A 15250-nucleotide genomic window follows, 5' to 3' on the forward strand; every position below is an offset into this window, starting at 1 on the left:
TACAAATTTAGGAAGTACACAAAAAATTAAAAATTAAACTCAATTTGATACACTAAATATGTGTAGCTTTTTGTATGTCAATTATACAAAAAGTGGTTTTAAAACAAATGATCCAACCCATACCACCAACTAATAAAGAAAAAAATAAGCAAATGAATCATGAAAAAGAGAATCATCCTTTTTGGATTAATCCTTTCAGTAAAGATCACTAACAATTGTTTGCACTGCAATGAATACAGTTCCCTAAATATAACAGATGAATTATTTTATATACACGTTTCATTTTTATTTTTGGAGAACTGGTTAATAAATATATTTTAAGTTCAATGTATTATATATTTATGAGTGGGAAGCAACCTTAAACATTTTTAACAGCAGAAATATATAAAACAATTATAAGTGGAAATAATACAAACTGCCTTGTGTTTTTATCCTGGAGTCAAACCATAGAAATCTTAGGTAACTAAGAAAATTTTGAAAAACATTATTTTGAATATTAAAAATCATGCGTTTTGGGGAGGGAGAAAATTAACGGCCTTTCTTTGCCTTAAAATACTTTACAATTTATGAAATATACAATTGGAATGGAGCAACTCCTAAAATAATCAGTATTTTGAGGAGGGAAATTGAGCACAGACACAAACTACTGTTTCTTCACTCAACCTGTTCCCAATGCTCAGCTGAAGAAGTTCCCACCTAAAAGAGCAGAAGTTATTCTGTTTTAGAGGGGTAGTGTGAATGACTTTTTCTACGTATTAACTAGAATTAAATGGTAATTTGTAAAATGCTTTTCCATTTTTAAACATGAGAGTCTCTATCTGAAACCACAAGGCAGTAGGCATTGCCACGGTCTTAGGCTAACATCTGCAACCCACCAGTCTGCATGGCCTAGAAGCGGGTGTGGAGAAGACCAGAGTTGACCTGCCAGCAGCACCATGGACTCAACTGTCCGGGCTTTCTGCCATTACCAGAGATGTGCCCTTTTTCTTGCTATTCTTTTTCCGCTGGAGGCTTCTGAAGATCTTGTTCCTGTGAACACATTTGGGGCTCAACATATTGTCTGCAAGGTGTGGGGGTGGAAAATTGAAGGCAGGAAGCGAGAGGCGTGCATGCACTCACTCTCCCTTCCTGCTTCTCGGGAACGCAGGCTTGTCCAGCATGAAACTGGAGGTGAACCCAACCATCTGTGTCTGCAGGGAGACTTCTCCCATGGACCACACGCCACTTGACACCACTCTTGTGGAGATTCCATTCACTGCCTCTGGCATCCCTGCCCTGGCTGCAATTCTGGCCCAGGAGGCCAGCGAAGCCTTTGGGGCAGAAGTTGTCACCACAACTGTATTAACTCCTTCAAGGAGAGCAGCAGACTCTCCTTGAGGCAACCCCTCCTCAGGAAGAAGAGCCACTTCGGGAGGACGCATCTTCTCAGAACTTTGCAGGCACGTTTCCCTCTTTTCCACCTTTGATTTTTTGCGTAATGACTTCCAGATTCTGGACTCTTTTTTCCTGTGCTAGGAATATCCTTTTGATTTGGGTAGGTAAAAGAATACAGGCCCTTACGTGCATCTAATTTCTGGTCTTTGTGCTCAGCTTTAATTGGTGGTGCCAGGCCCACAGAATGTCCCAGTGAATCTGATTGACAGGTGACAATTTAGAGGGAAATGGAGAGATTGGTATCGTCTTCTGAGGTTCTGGGTTGTCACTGCACTCTGCCTTCTTCTTTGGACAGAGGGTTTGGTCACCTTTGACAGATCTCTTTCATTTAGTCCCCTTCACTGATGTTCCCGGCAGAGCAGCTATACTTGGTGCAACATTTCTGTCTAATTAAAACGTATTAAACAGAAACAAGGAAAGACCAAATACTGTAAGAGCATAAAATGTACTTTCAAAGCATATTAATTCTGAACAGAACACAGTACATTTACCGACAGAGATCAAGGCACATATTTGTATTATGCATATTTTTCAATTTGACACAAAATCAAAATATAACTGTGTAAATACTTGATTTTCCAAAAAAAAAAAAAATTGTTACATGTTAATTTCTTTCTCTCTCTCTCTCTGTCTTTCAAGAGTCTCGTTACGTTTTGGGCTCAAACACCTGGGCTCAAGTGATCCTCTTACTCCAGCCTCCTGAGTAGGTGGGGCAACAGGTACACCACCACACCCAGGAATACCTTTCTTTCTTGATGACTAAATCATTACTTACCTTTCCATTACTAACTTAGATAATAAAGAAATGAATGGATGGAAAGGACAGTCATAACAGAATGAACCAAAAAAACCTAAGAGCTCTTTAAAGAGTATCAATCTTTTATGGAAAGTCTCTGAGTAAAACAATACGAAAGTTAAAAGAAAATCTTGGTTTAACTCAATCTCCACTAACACCACAAATATTAACCGAAGGCCCATTAGTGCCCAATGCTAAGGTAGACTCCAGTGATACAAAATTATTAAAACAAGGTATTTGGCCCCATAGAGCCTACAATCTAAAGGAATCTCTTTTTTAAATTTTTTAAGAATAACATGTTTCTCTACTAAATAGAAGTTAATGCCTTCATATCCCCATGACTATGACAGTGCCTGGCCCACTATGGGCATTTAATAAGAAACTGCTGAAACAGCTGAAATTAATTACAGCATAGATTGAAATGGCACTAAAAGTTCAACAGCACTCAAGCAGAGGCTGGCTGCCTTCCCTCTCCTAAAGGTTGATCCTTCTCAAACTCCAAAGCTGAGAAAACCATCAGACGTATGCTGAAGTTCTGTGGACTCCACCCTGACCTCCAGGCCCCACCCACAATTGCAGAAGCAACTCAACAGAAGATTCTGAAACCAGTTCTGTGGTGCCCAAGGAAAAGTCAAAGCCCATATGAGCTGGACAGGGGCACAGGCATGGTGGTGGCTTAGGAAAAAACCAGTCAGGAGGTTCCTGCCACAGAGTTTGAGCGCATGGGAGATGAGAGACTGAGCTAGGTTAGTAGGAGTAGGATTTGGAGACAGGAACCAGCATGGGAGGCATTTTAGAAGAATAGCTGGTAGAGCTTTGGCAATTAAATGTGAGGGCTAAAAGAGAAGTCAAACATGAGAAGAGCAGCATATATTGCTACAGGGAAGGATACGGAGTTTGATATTTGGGCTACAGTTTGCTTTTCCTATTAATGGGATCGGTGACCTTGATATCTTTTTTTTTTTTTTTTTTTTTTTTGAGACAGAGTTTCACTCTTGTTGCCCAGGCTGGAGTGCCTGGCGCGATCTCAGCTCACTGCAACCTCCACCTTCCAGGTTCAAGCGATTCTCCTGCCTCAGGCTCCTGAGTAGCTGGGATTACAGGCATGCGCCACCAGGCCTGGCTAATTTTTTTGTATTTAGTAGAGACGGGGCTTCACCATGTTAGGCTGGTCTCGAACTCCTGACCTCAGGTGATCCACCTACCTTGGCTTCCCCAAGCACTGGGATTACAGGCGTGCGCCACTGTGCCTAGTTGACCTTGATATCTTTATTTCCTTATCTACAAAGGAAAGTTATCAGACACAAAGATTTCTCAAGTCCCTTCCAACCTTAACATTTTACCATTCTAAGGTTCCAAAGGCTTTAAGTTTTGTTGGCTGACAGAACTATGTACAAGTCACTGACAGGGATGTTCAGAGGTATGATAATGAAATAAAGAATATTTCACATTTGTGTGGGACCACAGATGCTTAAAAAATGATTTTTGACTACAGATTATTATTTTAGTTTAACTGTTTTCTGGACTGCAACAGGATGAGTGGAAACAGCAAAAGCTATGAAGCCAAACAGATTCTCATTAGAATCCAGATATACCAAATAACCTTGGGCAGGCTACTCAACACTCCCTAAGTCTCAGTATTTAATCCATGAAAGAGGCACGAACTGGGAAAAGAAGAGACAAGAAAGAGCTGGGACTCGTGTTCGCTGGCAGCTTCTCTTGAGATGGCTCTGCAGAGTTCCTCATTTTAAGGCTTTTATCCTCTCACTTTCCTTCACTGCTGCTGCCATCTAAGATACTTTATTTAAAACTTTAGGAAGAAAAGGATTTATTAGCATCATCTGCGGCGGCTGAAGAGTTCTGTTTATTGGACATTCCAATAAAAATTTTAAGACTCACAAAGCTGCTGAACCCGAACAGGTTTTTTGTTTGTTTTCTCCCCATTCCATCAGACATTTCTCCAACCCAGACAGGTACTCTAGATCCATATGTTCCAGTCTCCATGCAGTATCTCCACTTAGCTATCTCACAGGCACTCTGTATGTCCTGCAATCTAGCCCATAGGCTGGAGCCCCAGCCCCCAAAGCCTAGCCTTCTCCTGGGTTCCCGAGCTCAGTCAATGTGGTCACTATGCATCAGGTGGTTGTGTCAGAAATCTGTGGGTCCTTCTTGGCACCTCCTTTCTCTTCACAAGCTAGCAGCCAATCCAATCTTGTGAATTTTCTCTCCTAAATATTTCTTCAATCTGTTTTTCCCCAATGTACTCTTAGTCTGAGCTACTATTACTTTTCACCTGGACAGCTACAACACCCCGACTCATCTCTGTTCAACCTCTTTTTACTCCCCAACCATGATCCATTCTCCAGAGGAGCCAGAGGCAACATTAAGAAAACAGACCAAACTGATCACCTTCTGTTTAGAAAACCTTCAGTGATTTTCTGTTGCATTTAGGATGAAGGAAAATGTCCTTCCAAGGTCTTCGAAGCCCTACATGTGCTGGCTCATTTCTAGCCACTGGGCCCACCTTCGTGCTTTATGCTACACTGGCCTTATCCCCAGGGCCTTCTTACATATGATTCCTCTGCCTGGGCTGCTGGGCCTTCCCTGCACCCCCTTTTCACCTAGTTACTAACTATTCATAAATCAGAACTCAGACCCAACAGCATACCCTCAGGAAAATGCCATTAACTGGTCCAGACTAGATCAGGTGTCCTACTTAGACATTCTCATAGCACCTATAAAGCACTCATTACACTCTAATTAAACAATGTCGGTTTCATTTACCAGACTGTGAACTAGGCAAGAGGCAAAAGCAAGGCCCATATTGATCTTGTTAACAGATGTTTCCCCTATGCATAGTACCTGGTACATATGAAAGACTGAATATACATTTGTAAATGAATGCATGAGCTAACCATCTATCCATCCATCAATCAATCTGTAAAACCTCATTAAGTTACTATATAAACAAGATAGGTGTGCATCACCTCACCTTTCTTTAATTTTTATTTGATTTTTATTCTGGCTATCTTTTATTTTTCACTGAATATATGCCTTATATCTCCCATAAACAGAAGCTGCATGAACGCTTCTGAGGGAAATGCTTATACTAGAATTGTGGAAACATTGAAGGAGACCAAGATAAGGCAAGAGTTAAGTCAATCCTCCAACATAAAGAAAAATCCAATCTGAATTTCTCTCAGAAGGACCCTCTCCATCCCCTAATAAGATGGTATATAAGCCCAAAATTCAAATTGCCTATTTGAGTCACATTTATTTGTGAATTCCTGTGTGTATATATATATACATACACAATCAAATCTATTTTTTCTCTTGCTATTCTGTCTTTTGTCACTATAATTTGTAGGATCCCAGCTATCAAATATAAGAGAGTAAAGAAAAAAGTTTTTTTCCTTCTCCCAAAAGACAGAGAATATAACACAAAAGAAAAAAAAAAGTACTTATAAATGAACTCTAATAATGAAACCACCTTTGCAAAAATTACGACAGTGAGAAAAACCTGACCTAACCAACTCCATCTTGCTTCTAACCTCCCAAGCTGCCCTTGTTAATTCCTGGGTGTAGGCCAAACTAACTTTGGGAGGAATTTAGTTCATAGTTTAACTTTGAAATAAAGATGGTAACAGCCCCTCCCAGAAACAAACGCCCTCCTTGCTTAGGGACCAGATCCCCTTTGTAAAACTAACAAATTAGCCACATGATTACAAATTATGGCTCAGGAATTATGCAGCCAGAGGCCACAAGATGCCTAACCTCCCCAGTTGCTCCCATGGATAACATTACTAGTGTAAGACCTAAGACAGGTGTTCGAGGTATTTTTCAGACTCTGCATTCTGATAGACCAGCTGGCCTCACTCAGACCAATAAAATCTGGTTCAACTAGTTTTGCAATCCCACTCAGGAACAGAAGACGGCATGAAAAACCAGCTTCAATCTACTATGATTACATCCCTGATTCAACCAACCAGCGTTCCCCATTCCCTAGGCCCCTGATGGCAAACTACACACACACACACACACATTTTTTTTTAACAAACAGGAAGTCTTCTTAAAAATATACGTTTTTTTTTCATTGCCCAGGCCAGAGTGTAATGGCTATTCACAGGCTCTATCCCACTACTGATCAGCATGGGAGTTTTGACCTACTCTGTTTCCAACCTGGGCCTGTTCACCCCTCCTTAGGCAACATGGTGGTCCTTGCTTCGAAGAGGTCATCATACTGATGCTGAACTTGGTGTGGACACCCAATTGACATACTGCTTTACAGCCCAGACCTCCTGGGCTCAGAAGATCCCCCTGTCTCAGCCTCCCAAGTAGCTGGGACAACAGGCACACACCACCACACCCAGTATGTCAAACTATCTTTATTTTAATTAATTTATTTTTTGAGACAGGGTCTCAGTTTGTCACCCAGGCTGCAGTGCAGTGGCACAAACAAGGTTTACTGCAGCCTTGACCTACCAGGCTGAAGCCATCCCTCACCTGAGCCCTCCAAGTGGCTGGGACTACAGGCACACACCATTAGGCCAGGCTAATTTTTTTTTTTTTTTTTTTTTTTTGTAGAGAGAGCATCTCAACACGTTGCCCAAGCTGGTCTTGAACTCCCAGGCTCAAATAAACTGCCTGCCTCAGCCTCCCAAAGTGCTGGGATTACAGGCCAAACTATCTTTAAAAATTCCAGTCTCTGAATTTTTGCTGAGACTAAGGAATAATAAAACTCCAGCCTCCCATTTACGCAGCTCTACTTGTATTAAACTCTTTCTCTATTGCAATTCCCTCGTCTTGATAAATTGGCTTTGTATCGGCAGTGGGCAAGAACTTGCTGGTGGTTACAGTAACTGATATAATACATTATTTTAGACATAGTACATTACTTAAGACCAAAGTATTATTTTTATCACTATAAGGTTGATTGGAAAATGTGGTTTTCATTCAGTCAAAGCCTGTTACAGGCAAGACACTCAAATACCAATATGGCATCTACTAACCCTCTCTCTTCCATCAGCCCTTCCATTGCCCCACCCGATCTGAGGAAACGACCACATTTACACACATCCAGTAGCCTCATGCTGTTCCACCTCAGAGACAAAAGAGGAATCTCCACTATGCCTATTTCTAATGCTCAGAGCAGCTACTATAGTACATTCTTACTTCAAAAAGACTTATTTTCAATAGAAACCTTTGTAAAGAAATGAGTTTTATAATACCTTACTTGATTATCTTGAAATTTTCATTTCGATGCAATATAAACTGTCATGCGTGTCCGTGTGAAGAGACCACCAAACACGCTTTGTGTGAGCAACATGGCTGTTTATTTCACCTGGGTGCAGGCGGGCTGAGTCCGAAAAGAGAGTCAGCGAAGGGAGATAAGGGTGGGGCCGTTTTATAGGATTTGGGTAGGTAAAGGAAAATTACAGTCAAAGAGGGGTTGTTCTCTGGTGGACAGGAGTGGAGGTCACAAGGTGCTCAGTGGGGGAGCTTTTTGAGCCAGGCTGAGCCAGGAAAAAGAATTTCACAAGATAATATCATCGCTTAAGGCAAGGACCGGCCATTTTCACTTCTTTTGTGGTGGAATGTCATTGGTTAAGGCGAGGCAGGGCATTTGCACTTCTTTTGTGATTCTTCAGTTACTTCAGGCCGTCTAGGCGTATATGTGCAAGTCACAGGGGATGCAATGGCTTGGCTTGGGCTCATGAGGCCTGACATAAACTGTAATAATTAAAAACCAGGAAGGTAAAAAAGAGATTGGGGAAAATTTGCTCCCACTTGATCACAAAAACCTAACTAGAAATGTTCTATTAAAAACTTGCAGAAAATTGTTTATATCAATGATCTGTGGTCTTCAATATTAGACACCCAAAATAACTGAAGTCTAGAATGAAAAGGTCCATCTAGCAACTGATAAATTATTTACCACTGACTGAGTGCTGAGCTATAAATTGAGTTAGAAGTTTAAGTCATGGCATATGTATAAAACTTCAAATTCTAAGTCCATATTCATTTGCCCATGTTTGTTTGTTATTAAAACCACATGTTGTCACTGAATCATTTTATGGTTCATTTGAGACAAACATGCAGAAAATTGTGGGAAACAAATAAAGCCCTAGAAGTCTGTTAAAGGCAAGATACTCAACGCCACTGGAACCTGTTATGAGGCTTTGTGAAGCCTAAGCTAAAAAGTGTATCGGTGATTGAAAGGTGGTTTGTCTTAAGAAAACTCCACTGCAGCTGTAATGAGATTGAAACTGTAGCAACCACTGATCGAATTTTTATTTTTATCCCATAAACTAGAAAATATGAATCTTATTGCTTAATGAAAAAATGTGTGCCAAAACTTTAAATAATATCTTTAGTCACATATTTAAACTTCACAGGGTAAAAGTGTCCTATTTTTTAAAAATCTAAAGCATGTATCAAACTAGTGAACTAATAACAAAGGATTCCTTCCTTAAAAGACACTTTCCTATATCCTAAAAGTGAAAACCGAAACATCTCAGAATCTCCCCACACTCATTTTCAAAGTTCATTTCATACCTTATAAGCATTTTGAAGCAAATTTGCTATGATTTCAATGTGCCCCCCAAAGTCCATGTGTTGGAAATTTGATCCCCAATGTGGCAGTGTTGAGAGGCAGGGTCTAACAGAGGTACTTGGGTCATGGGGGCACCACCCTCATGAATGGCTTAATGCTGTTATCTCAGGAGAGAGTCCCATATAAAAGGGCCAGTTTGGTCCCCCAATCTTGGACTTCCTAGCCTCCAGAATAATGAACAGGTAATTTCTGTTCATTATAAATTACCCAGTCTGTGATATTCTGTTACAGCAGTACAAAACAGACTAAGATAAAGTTCCTCCTTAAAATTCTGAATTCTAACTAGCATACACGACTCTTAAAATAAGAAAGAAAGAAAGAAAAAAAAAAAGCAGGCAGAAAGCTATATAACAAGAAAGGATAATACCACCCCCAAGAAACTTTTTAAAAAAGTAAACTCGACTTTTGCCATTGGGTTCACAACCCCATGAATCAAGTAACAACCTGCTTCATCTCTACTTCCCCATAATTACTTTATGTACCCTGTCCCCCACCCGCTGGGCACACAATTCAACTGAACAAACTTTTAAAGGACCTCTACAGTTTGCTAAGCATGATGGTTTCTAAAGAAGTAAAGAGATACAAATCCCTACACGGAAGGGTTTCTCAAACTGGAAGGAACATCAGACCAACTATCAGCACTCCATACTAGCGCACTCTGAGAGCCAAGCGCAGGAGGTGACTGGGGGAGGGGGAGCCTTTCCAGAAGGGACAACACTGCAACAGCGCCAAGATGCATAGACTCTCATTATGCTATAAAAGACAAGAAAAGAACTCTAAATACAGAGAACGCTTTAAACTTTAGCACGCATCATAATCATCTGGAGGACTTGTCAAAACACAGATTGTAAGCCCTAGCCCCAGACTTCCGATTTAGGTAGGGCCTGAGAATTTGCATTAATATCAAGTTCCCAGGTTATGCTAATAATGCTCTTAGTCTTTTCACTGTAACATTATGTGATCAAAGAGATGGGGGCGAGGTCTCTCTCACGTGTTTTTTATAAAGATGCTAATCCCATCATGGGGCCTCCACCCCGATGATCTAATTCACCCTCCAAAGGCCATACACCTCCTAATACCATCATATTGAAAGTTAGAACTTCAACATAAGAATTTTAGGGGAATACAAACACTCAGACCACAGCAATTATATAAATGTTTTAAAATATAACAATTTTTTTTTAAATTGTTGAACTCAGGGCACTTTTAAGCAAAGTTTAAGTATTTCATAAACAAATTATCTTAAATTTACTTTTAAAAATGCAACTGGTTTATACCATTTCACACCTATTGGTATGACTGTAATTTAAAAACAAACAAAATAACAAGTGGTGACAAGACACTGGAACCCTAATACATTGCTGGTGGGAGTGTAAATGGTGCAGTCCCTGTGAACAGTTTGGGGCTTCCTCAAACAGCTAAAAATAGAATTCCTATATGACTCAGCAACTCCACTTATAGGTATACACCCAGAAGAATTAAAAGCAGGAACTCAAACAGAACCTTGCATACCACTGTTCACAGCAGCCTTATTCACAATAGCAAAAGGTGGAAACAACCCGGGTGACCATCAACAGATGAATTTATCCATGCCATGTAATATTATTCAAAGAGGGAAAGGAGTTATGATACAAACTACAACATGGATAAACTTTAAAAACACTGAGCTAAGTGAAATAAGCCAAATGCAAAGGACAAGTATCATGTGGTCCACTGATATGAAATAACTAGAACAGGCAAATTCAGAGAGACAGAAAGTGGATTAGAAGTTACTAGGGGCTGGGGTGAGGGGAGAGTAGGGAGTTACTACTTAATGGTTAGAGTTTGTATTTGCAGTGATGAAAACATTCTAGAAATGGTGATCATGATTGCACAACACTGAATGTAATCAATGCTATTAGGCACTTAAAAATGGTTAAAATGGTAAATTTTAGTTTATATATTTTTATTAACCACCACCATAAAAAGCTCAAGCTTAATTAATTCAAAGTTTAGTCTCAATTATTTGTCTAAAAGCCCACTAAAGATTAAATTGCTGTCCAGCACTTTGGAAGGCCGAGGCAGTGGATCACCTGAGGTTGGGAGTTTGAGGCCAGCCTGACCAACATGGAGAAACCCCGTCTCTACTGAAAAAAAAATACAAAAAAATTAGCCAGGTGTGGTGGCATGTGGCTGTAACCTCAGCTACTCGGGAGGCTGAGGCAGGAGAACTGCTTGAACCCGGGAAGTGGAGATTGCAGTGAGCTGAGATTGCACCACTGTATTCCAGCCTGGGCAACAAGAGTGAAACTCCATCTCAAAAATAATAATAATAATAATAATAATTTAATTGCTCTCATAGTACTTTGATTTCAGTTTAGCTGACCCCTTAAGTTATGCAGCTGTATCATATTGGTTTTGTTTTGTCTACAGTATTTATATGCTCACAAATTGTTAATGGAAGATCAGACAATTTTAACCGAATTTAATCAAATCAACTTTGAAAGGCAGAAATAGCCACAGTAAACAAGATCACTAATAATAGATTAGGAAGGTATAAGAATGCTAGATAAGCAACTCTGTTTCAAAGGTAAATTATCTAATTTTGTTTTACCCAGTTATATGAAAAATAAACCTCCTAATAAAAGCACACAAAGGTTTTTAATGGGATAAAACAGACCAGCAGGATGCATTATATACTGGTATGGTATCTTTGCCTATAGTTATTTTCTTAGCCATAATATGAATTTCCCAATGAATATAATCTCACTTGTCTCTGACACACCCTCAACTTTCAATACTTTGGGTACTTAAAAACACAGAAAAGAAACAATTATATCACGAGGCTCCTAATATACAGGAAATGTGTAATGAGCCATGCCATCATATACACTTCTCTACTTCAGTAACTTTGATTCTACAAACTCTAACCTGATTTAAGTGATACTAACTCCTGATTTCTCACCTCAAAACTAAGTTTCTCAAGAGTGGTTGTGACTCCGCCTTTAGTGTTTGTTCTATAGCCTTAAGCATTTAGAAAATATGGGTGTCCAGTGAAAGTTGGTAAGTATAGCGTAAGTCACAATACGGGGAATGTAACTCAAATCTGTGAATCTAAAAGTCCTTTGAGGCTGGGTGTGGTGGTTCATGTCTGTAATCCCAGCACTCTGGGAGGCCAAGAGTTAGACACCAGCCTGGGCAACAAAGAGATATCCCATCTCTCTAAAAAAAAAAAAAAAAACTTAAATAGCTAGATGTGTGGTGCATATCTATGGTCCCAGCTACATGGGAGACTGAAGCATGAGTAACCCTTGAGCTCAGGATTTCGAGGCTGTAGTGAGCTATGATGAGACAGTGCACTCCAGCTTGGTTGACAGAGTCTCCCACCCTGTCTCAAAACACACACACACACACACACACACACACACACACACACACACACACACTCTTAATAAAAAAAAGTCAGGAGCAGCCAAGAAGGCTGAATAGAAACAGCTCCGCTCTGTGGCTTTCACCGAGAAGGATGAAAATGGTGAGTGAATTCTGCATCTTCAACTGAAGTACCAAGGTTCTCTCACTGGGACTGACTAGGTGGTTGGCATGACCCATGGAGAGCAAGGAAAGGCAGGGTGGGGCAAGGGCCCATCTGGGAGCTTCATGGGAGGGGAGGGGGCAAGGGAGCTCCCTCTCCCCGTCAAGGCAGGCAGTGAGGGATTGTGCTACTCCTCCCTGAAAGCCATGCTTTTCCCACAGATCCTTGCAACCCACAGATCAGGAGGTACCCCTCATGAACCCATGCCACCAGGGCCTTGGGTCCCAAGCACAGAACTGTGCAGACTCCCAGCAGCTGCTCAGGAGGCTGGCCTCTTGAGCAGGCACTGAGACACAGGAGAATTTGCATACTTCAGCTCTCGGAAGGCCAGTGAGGCAGGAGATCTGTCCACTCCCATGGGCAGGGGGCTGAAGCCAGGGAGCCAAGTGACCTCACTCCCACAGAACCCCCAAGAGCTAAAATCCACTGGCCTGGAATCCCCAACCAGCAGACCAGGCCTGAGACTGCCTAAGACAACCCAGTTCCGGGGGAAAAGGGGCAGCCATCACTGCAGCTCCAGTTGGCTGTTTCCCCCCGCCACCAGTGCCAGCAAGACTCGGTGGTCTGGACCAGGAGCAACTTCCCACATCACAGGACAGTCGCTGGGTCAGTTCTTGGGCAGACTGCTTCTTTAAGTAGGACCCTGATCCACTCCTCCTCACTGGGTAGGGCCTCCCTGTGGGAATTTCAGCATCCCCAGCCAGGGGTTTATGGACAGAACTCTGATATCCCTGAGAGGAGCTCCTAAGAGGAGTGGCAGCTGTGGTATCATGGATAAGCAATCTTAGTCTTTTATGCCTGCTGGCTCTGGAGAGTCAGGGCAGCCTGCATGAGGGGGACTGCCCCCAGCACAGCACACCCACTCTGCCAACGGGCAGCCAGACTGCTTATTTAAGTGGGTCCCTGATCCCACTCCTCCTGACTGGGTGAGACCTCCTGACAAAAGCCTGCAGACACTTCATACAAGTGCATTCTAGCCGGTATCAGGTTGGTGCCTCTCTGGGACAGAGCTCCCAGAGAAAGGAGCAGGCTGCCATCTTTGCTGGTCTGCAGCCTCCGGTGATTCCTCCAGGGGTGGGAGGGGCCCAGGACCCTGTAGTAGACACCCAGCACACTGCAGTAGCCCTACAGAAAAGGGGCCTGACTGCTAAAAGAAAAACAAACTGAAAGCAACAACATCATCAACAACAACAAAAAAGACCCCACACAAATCCCATCCAAAGGTCAGCAGCCTCAAAGATCAAAGGTAGATAAACCCATGAAGATGAGAAAGAATCAACGCAAAAATGCTGAAAACTCAAAAAGCCAGAGGGCCTCTTCTCCTCCAAATAATCGCAGCATGCTTCCAGCAAGGGCACAGAACTGAGCAGACACTTGAGATGGATGAATTGACAGAAATAGGCTTCAGAAGATGGGTAGTAACGAACTTTGCTGAGATGAAGGGGTATGTTCTAACTCATTGCAAAGAAGTGAAGAACCACGATAAAACATTACAGGAGCTGTTAACCAGAATAACCAGGATATGAACATAAATGACCTGATGGAGCTGAAAACCACAACATGAGAACTTCACAATGCAAACACAAGTATCAACAGCTGAAGAGACCAAGTGGAAGAGAAGATAACAGAACTTGAAGACCATCTTGCTGAAATAAGACAGGCAGACAAGATTAGAAAAAAAGAATGAAAAAGAATGAACACAACTATGAGAACTATGAGACCATGTTAAAAAAAACCAAACCTACAGCTGATGGGGTACTGGAAAGAGACTAGGAGAATGAAACCAAGTTGGAAAACACACTTAAAGGTATCGTCCAGAAGAACCTTCCCAACCTAGCAAGACAAGCCAACATTCAAATTCAGGAAATTCAGAGAACCCCAGGAAGATACTCCATGCAAATATCAACCCCAAGACACATAATCATCAGATTCTTCAAGGTTGAAATGAAGAAAAAAGAAAGAAAAATGTTAAGGGCAGCCAGAGATAAAGGCCAGGTCATCTTTACAGGGAGGCCAATCAGACTAAGAGCAGACCTCTCAGTGGAAACCCTACAAGCCAGAAGACATTGGGGGCCGATATTCAAATGCTTAAACCAAAGAATTTCCAACCTAGAATTTCATATCTGGCCAAAGTAAGCCTCATAAGCAAAGGAGAAATAAAATCTTTATCAGACAAGCAAATGCTGAGGGAATTCATCAGCACCAAGCCTGCCTTGCAAGAGTTCCTGAAGGAAGCATTAAATGTGGAAAGGAAAAATCGTTACCAACCACTATGAAACCACAAGGAAGTACACAGGCCAGTGACATTATGAAAAATCAACATAAACAAGTCTGCAAAATAATCAGCCAGCATCATGATGGCAGGATCAAATTCACACATAACAATAGTAACCATAAATGTAAATGGGCAAATGCCTCTAATTAAAAGGCACAGAATGGCAAACTGGATAAACAGTCAAGATCCATCAGTGTGCTGTATTCAAGAGACCCACCTCACATGCAAAGACACACACAGACTCAAAATAAAAGGATGGAGGAAAATTTACCAAGCAAATGGAAAACAGGAAAAAGCAGGGGTTACAATCCTAGTCTCTGACTAAACAGACTTTAAACCAACAAACATCAAAAAAGACAAAGAAGGGCATTACATAATGGTAAAGGGGTCAAATTAATAAGAAGAGCTAACTATCCTAAATATATATGGACCCAATACAGGAGCACCCAGATTCATAAAACAAGTTCTTACAGACCAACAAAGAGATTTAGACTCCCGCACAATTATAGTGGGAGACTTTAATACCCTACTATCAAGGATAGATCATCGAGACAGAAAATT

The 15250-nt window shown here is 41.4% G+C and overlaps 1 protein-coding gene and 1 pseudogene across 7 annotated transcripts in view; both read right to left on the reverse strand.

Annotated features, from left to right (window-relative positions):
* Window positions 1-4020, reverse strand: part of LOC111532799 — a 43168-nt pseudogene extending 39148 nt beyond the window's left edge.
* Window positions 1-15250, reverse strand: part of SLC25A26 (solute carrier family 25 member 26) — a 167763-nt gene that overhangs the window by 57169 nt on the left and 95344 nt on the right. The gene's annotated exons all lie outside the window — the stretch shown is intronic.

The sequence above is a fragment of the Piliocolobus tephrosceles genome, chromosome 2, assembly GCF_002776525.5.
Source record: "Piliocolobus tephrosceles isolate RC106 chromosome 2, ASM277652v3, whole genome shotgun sequence".
In the NCBI taxonomy this organism is placed as follows: domain Eukaryota; kingdom Metazoa; phylum Chordata; class Mammalia; order Primates; family Cercopithecidae; genus Piliocolobus; species Piliocolobus tephrosceles.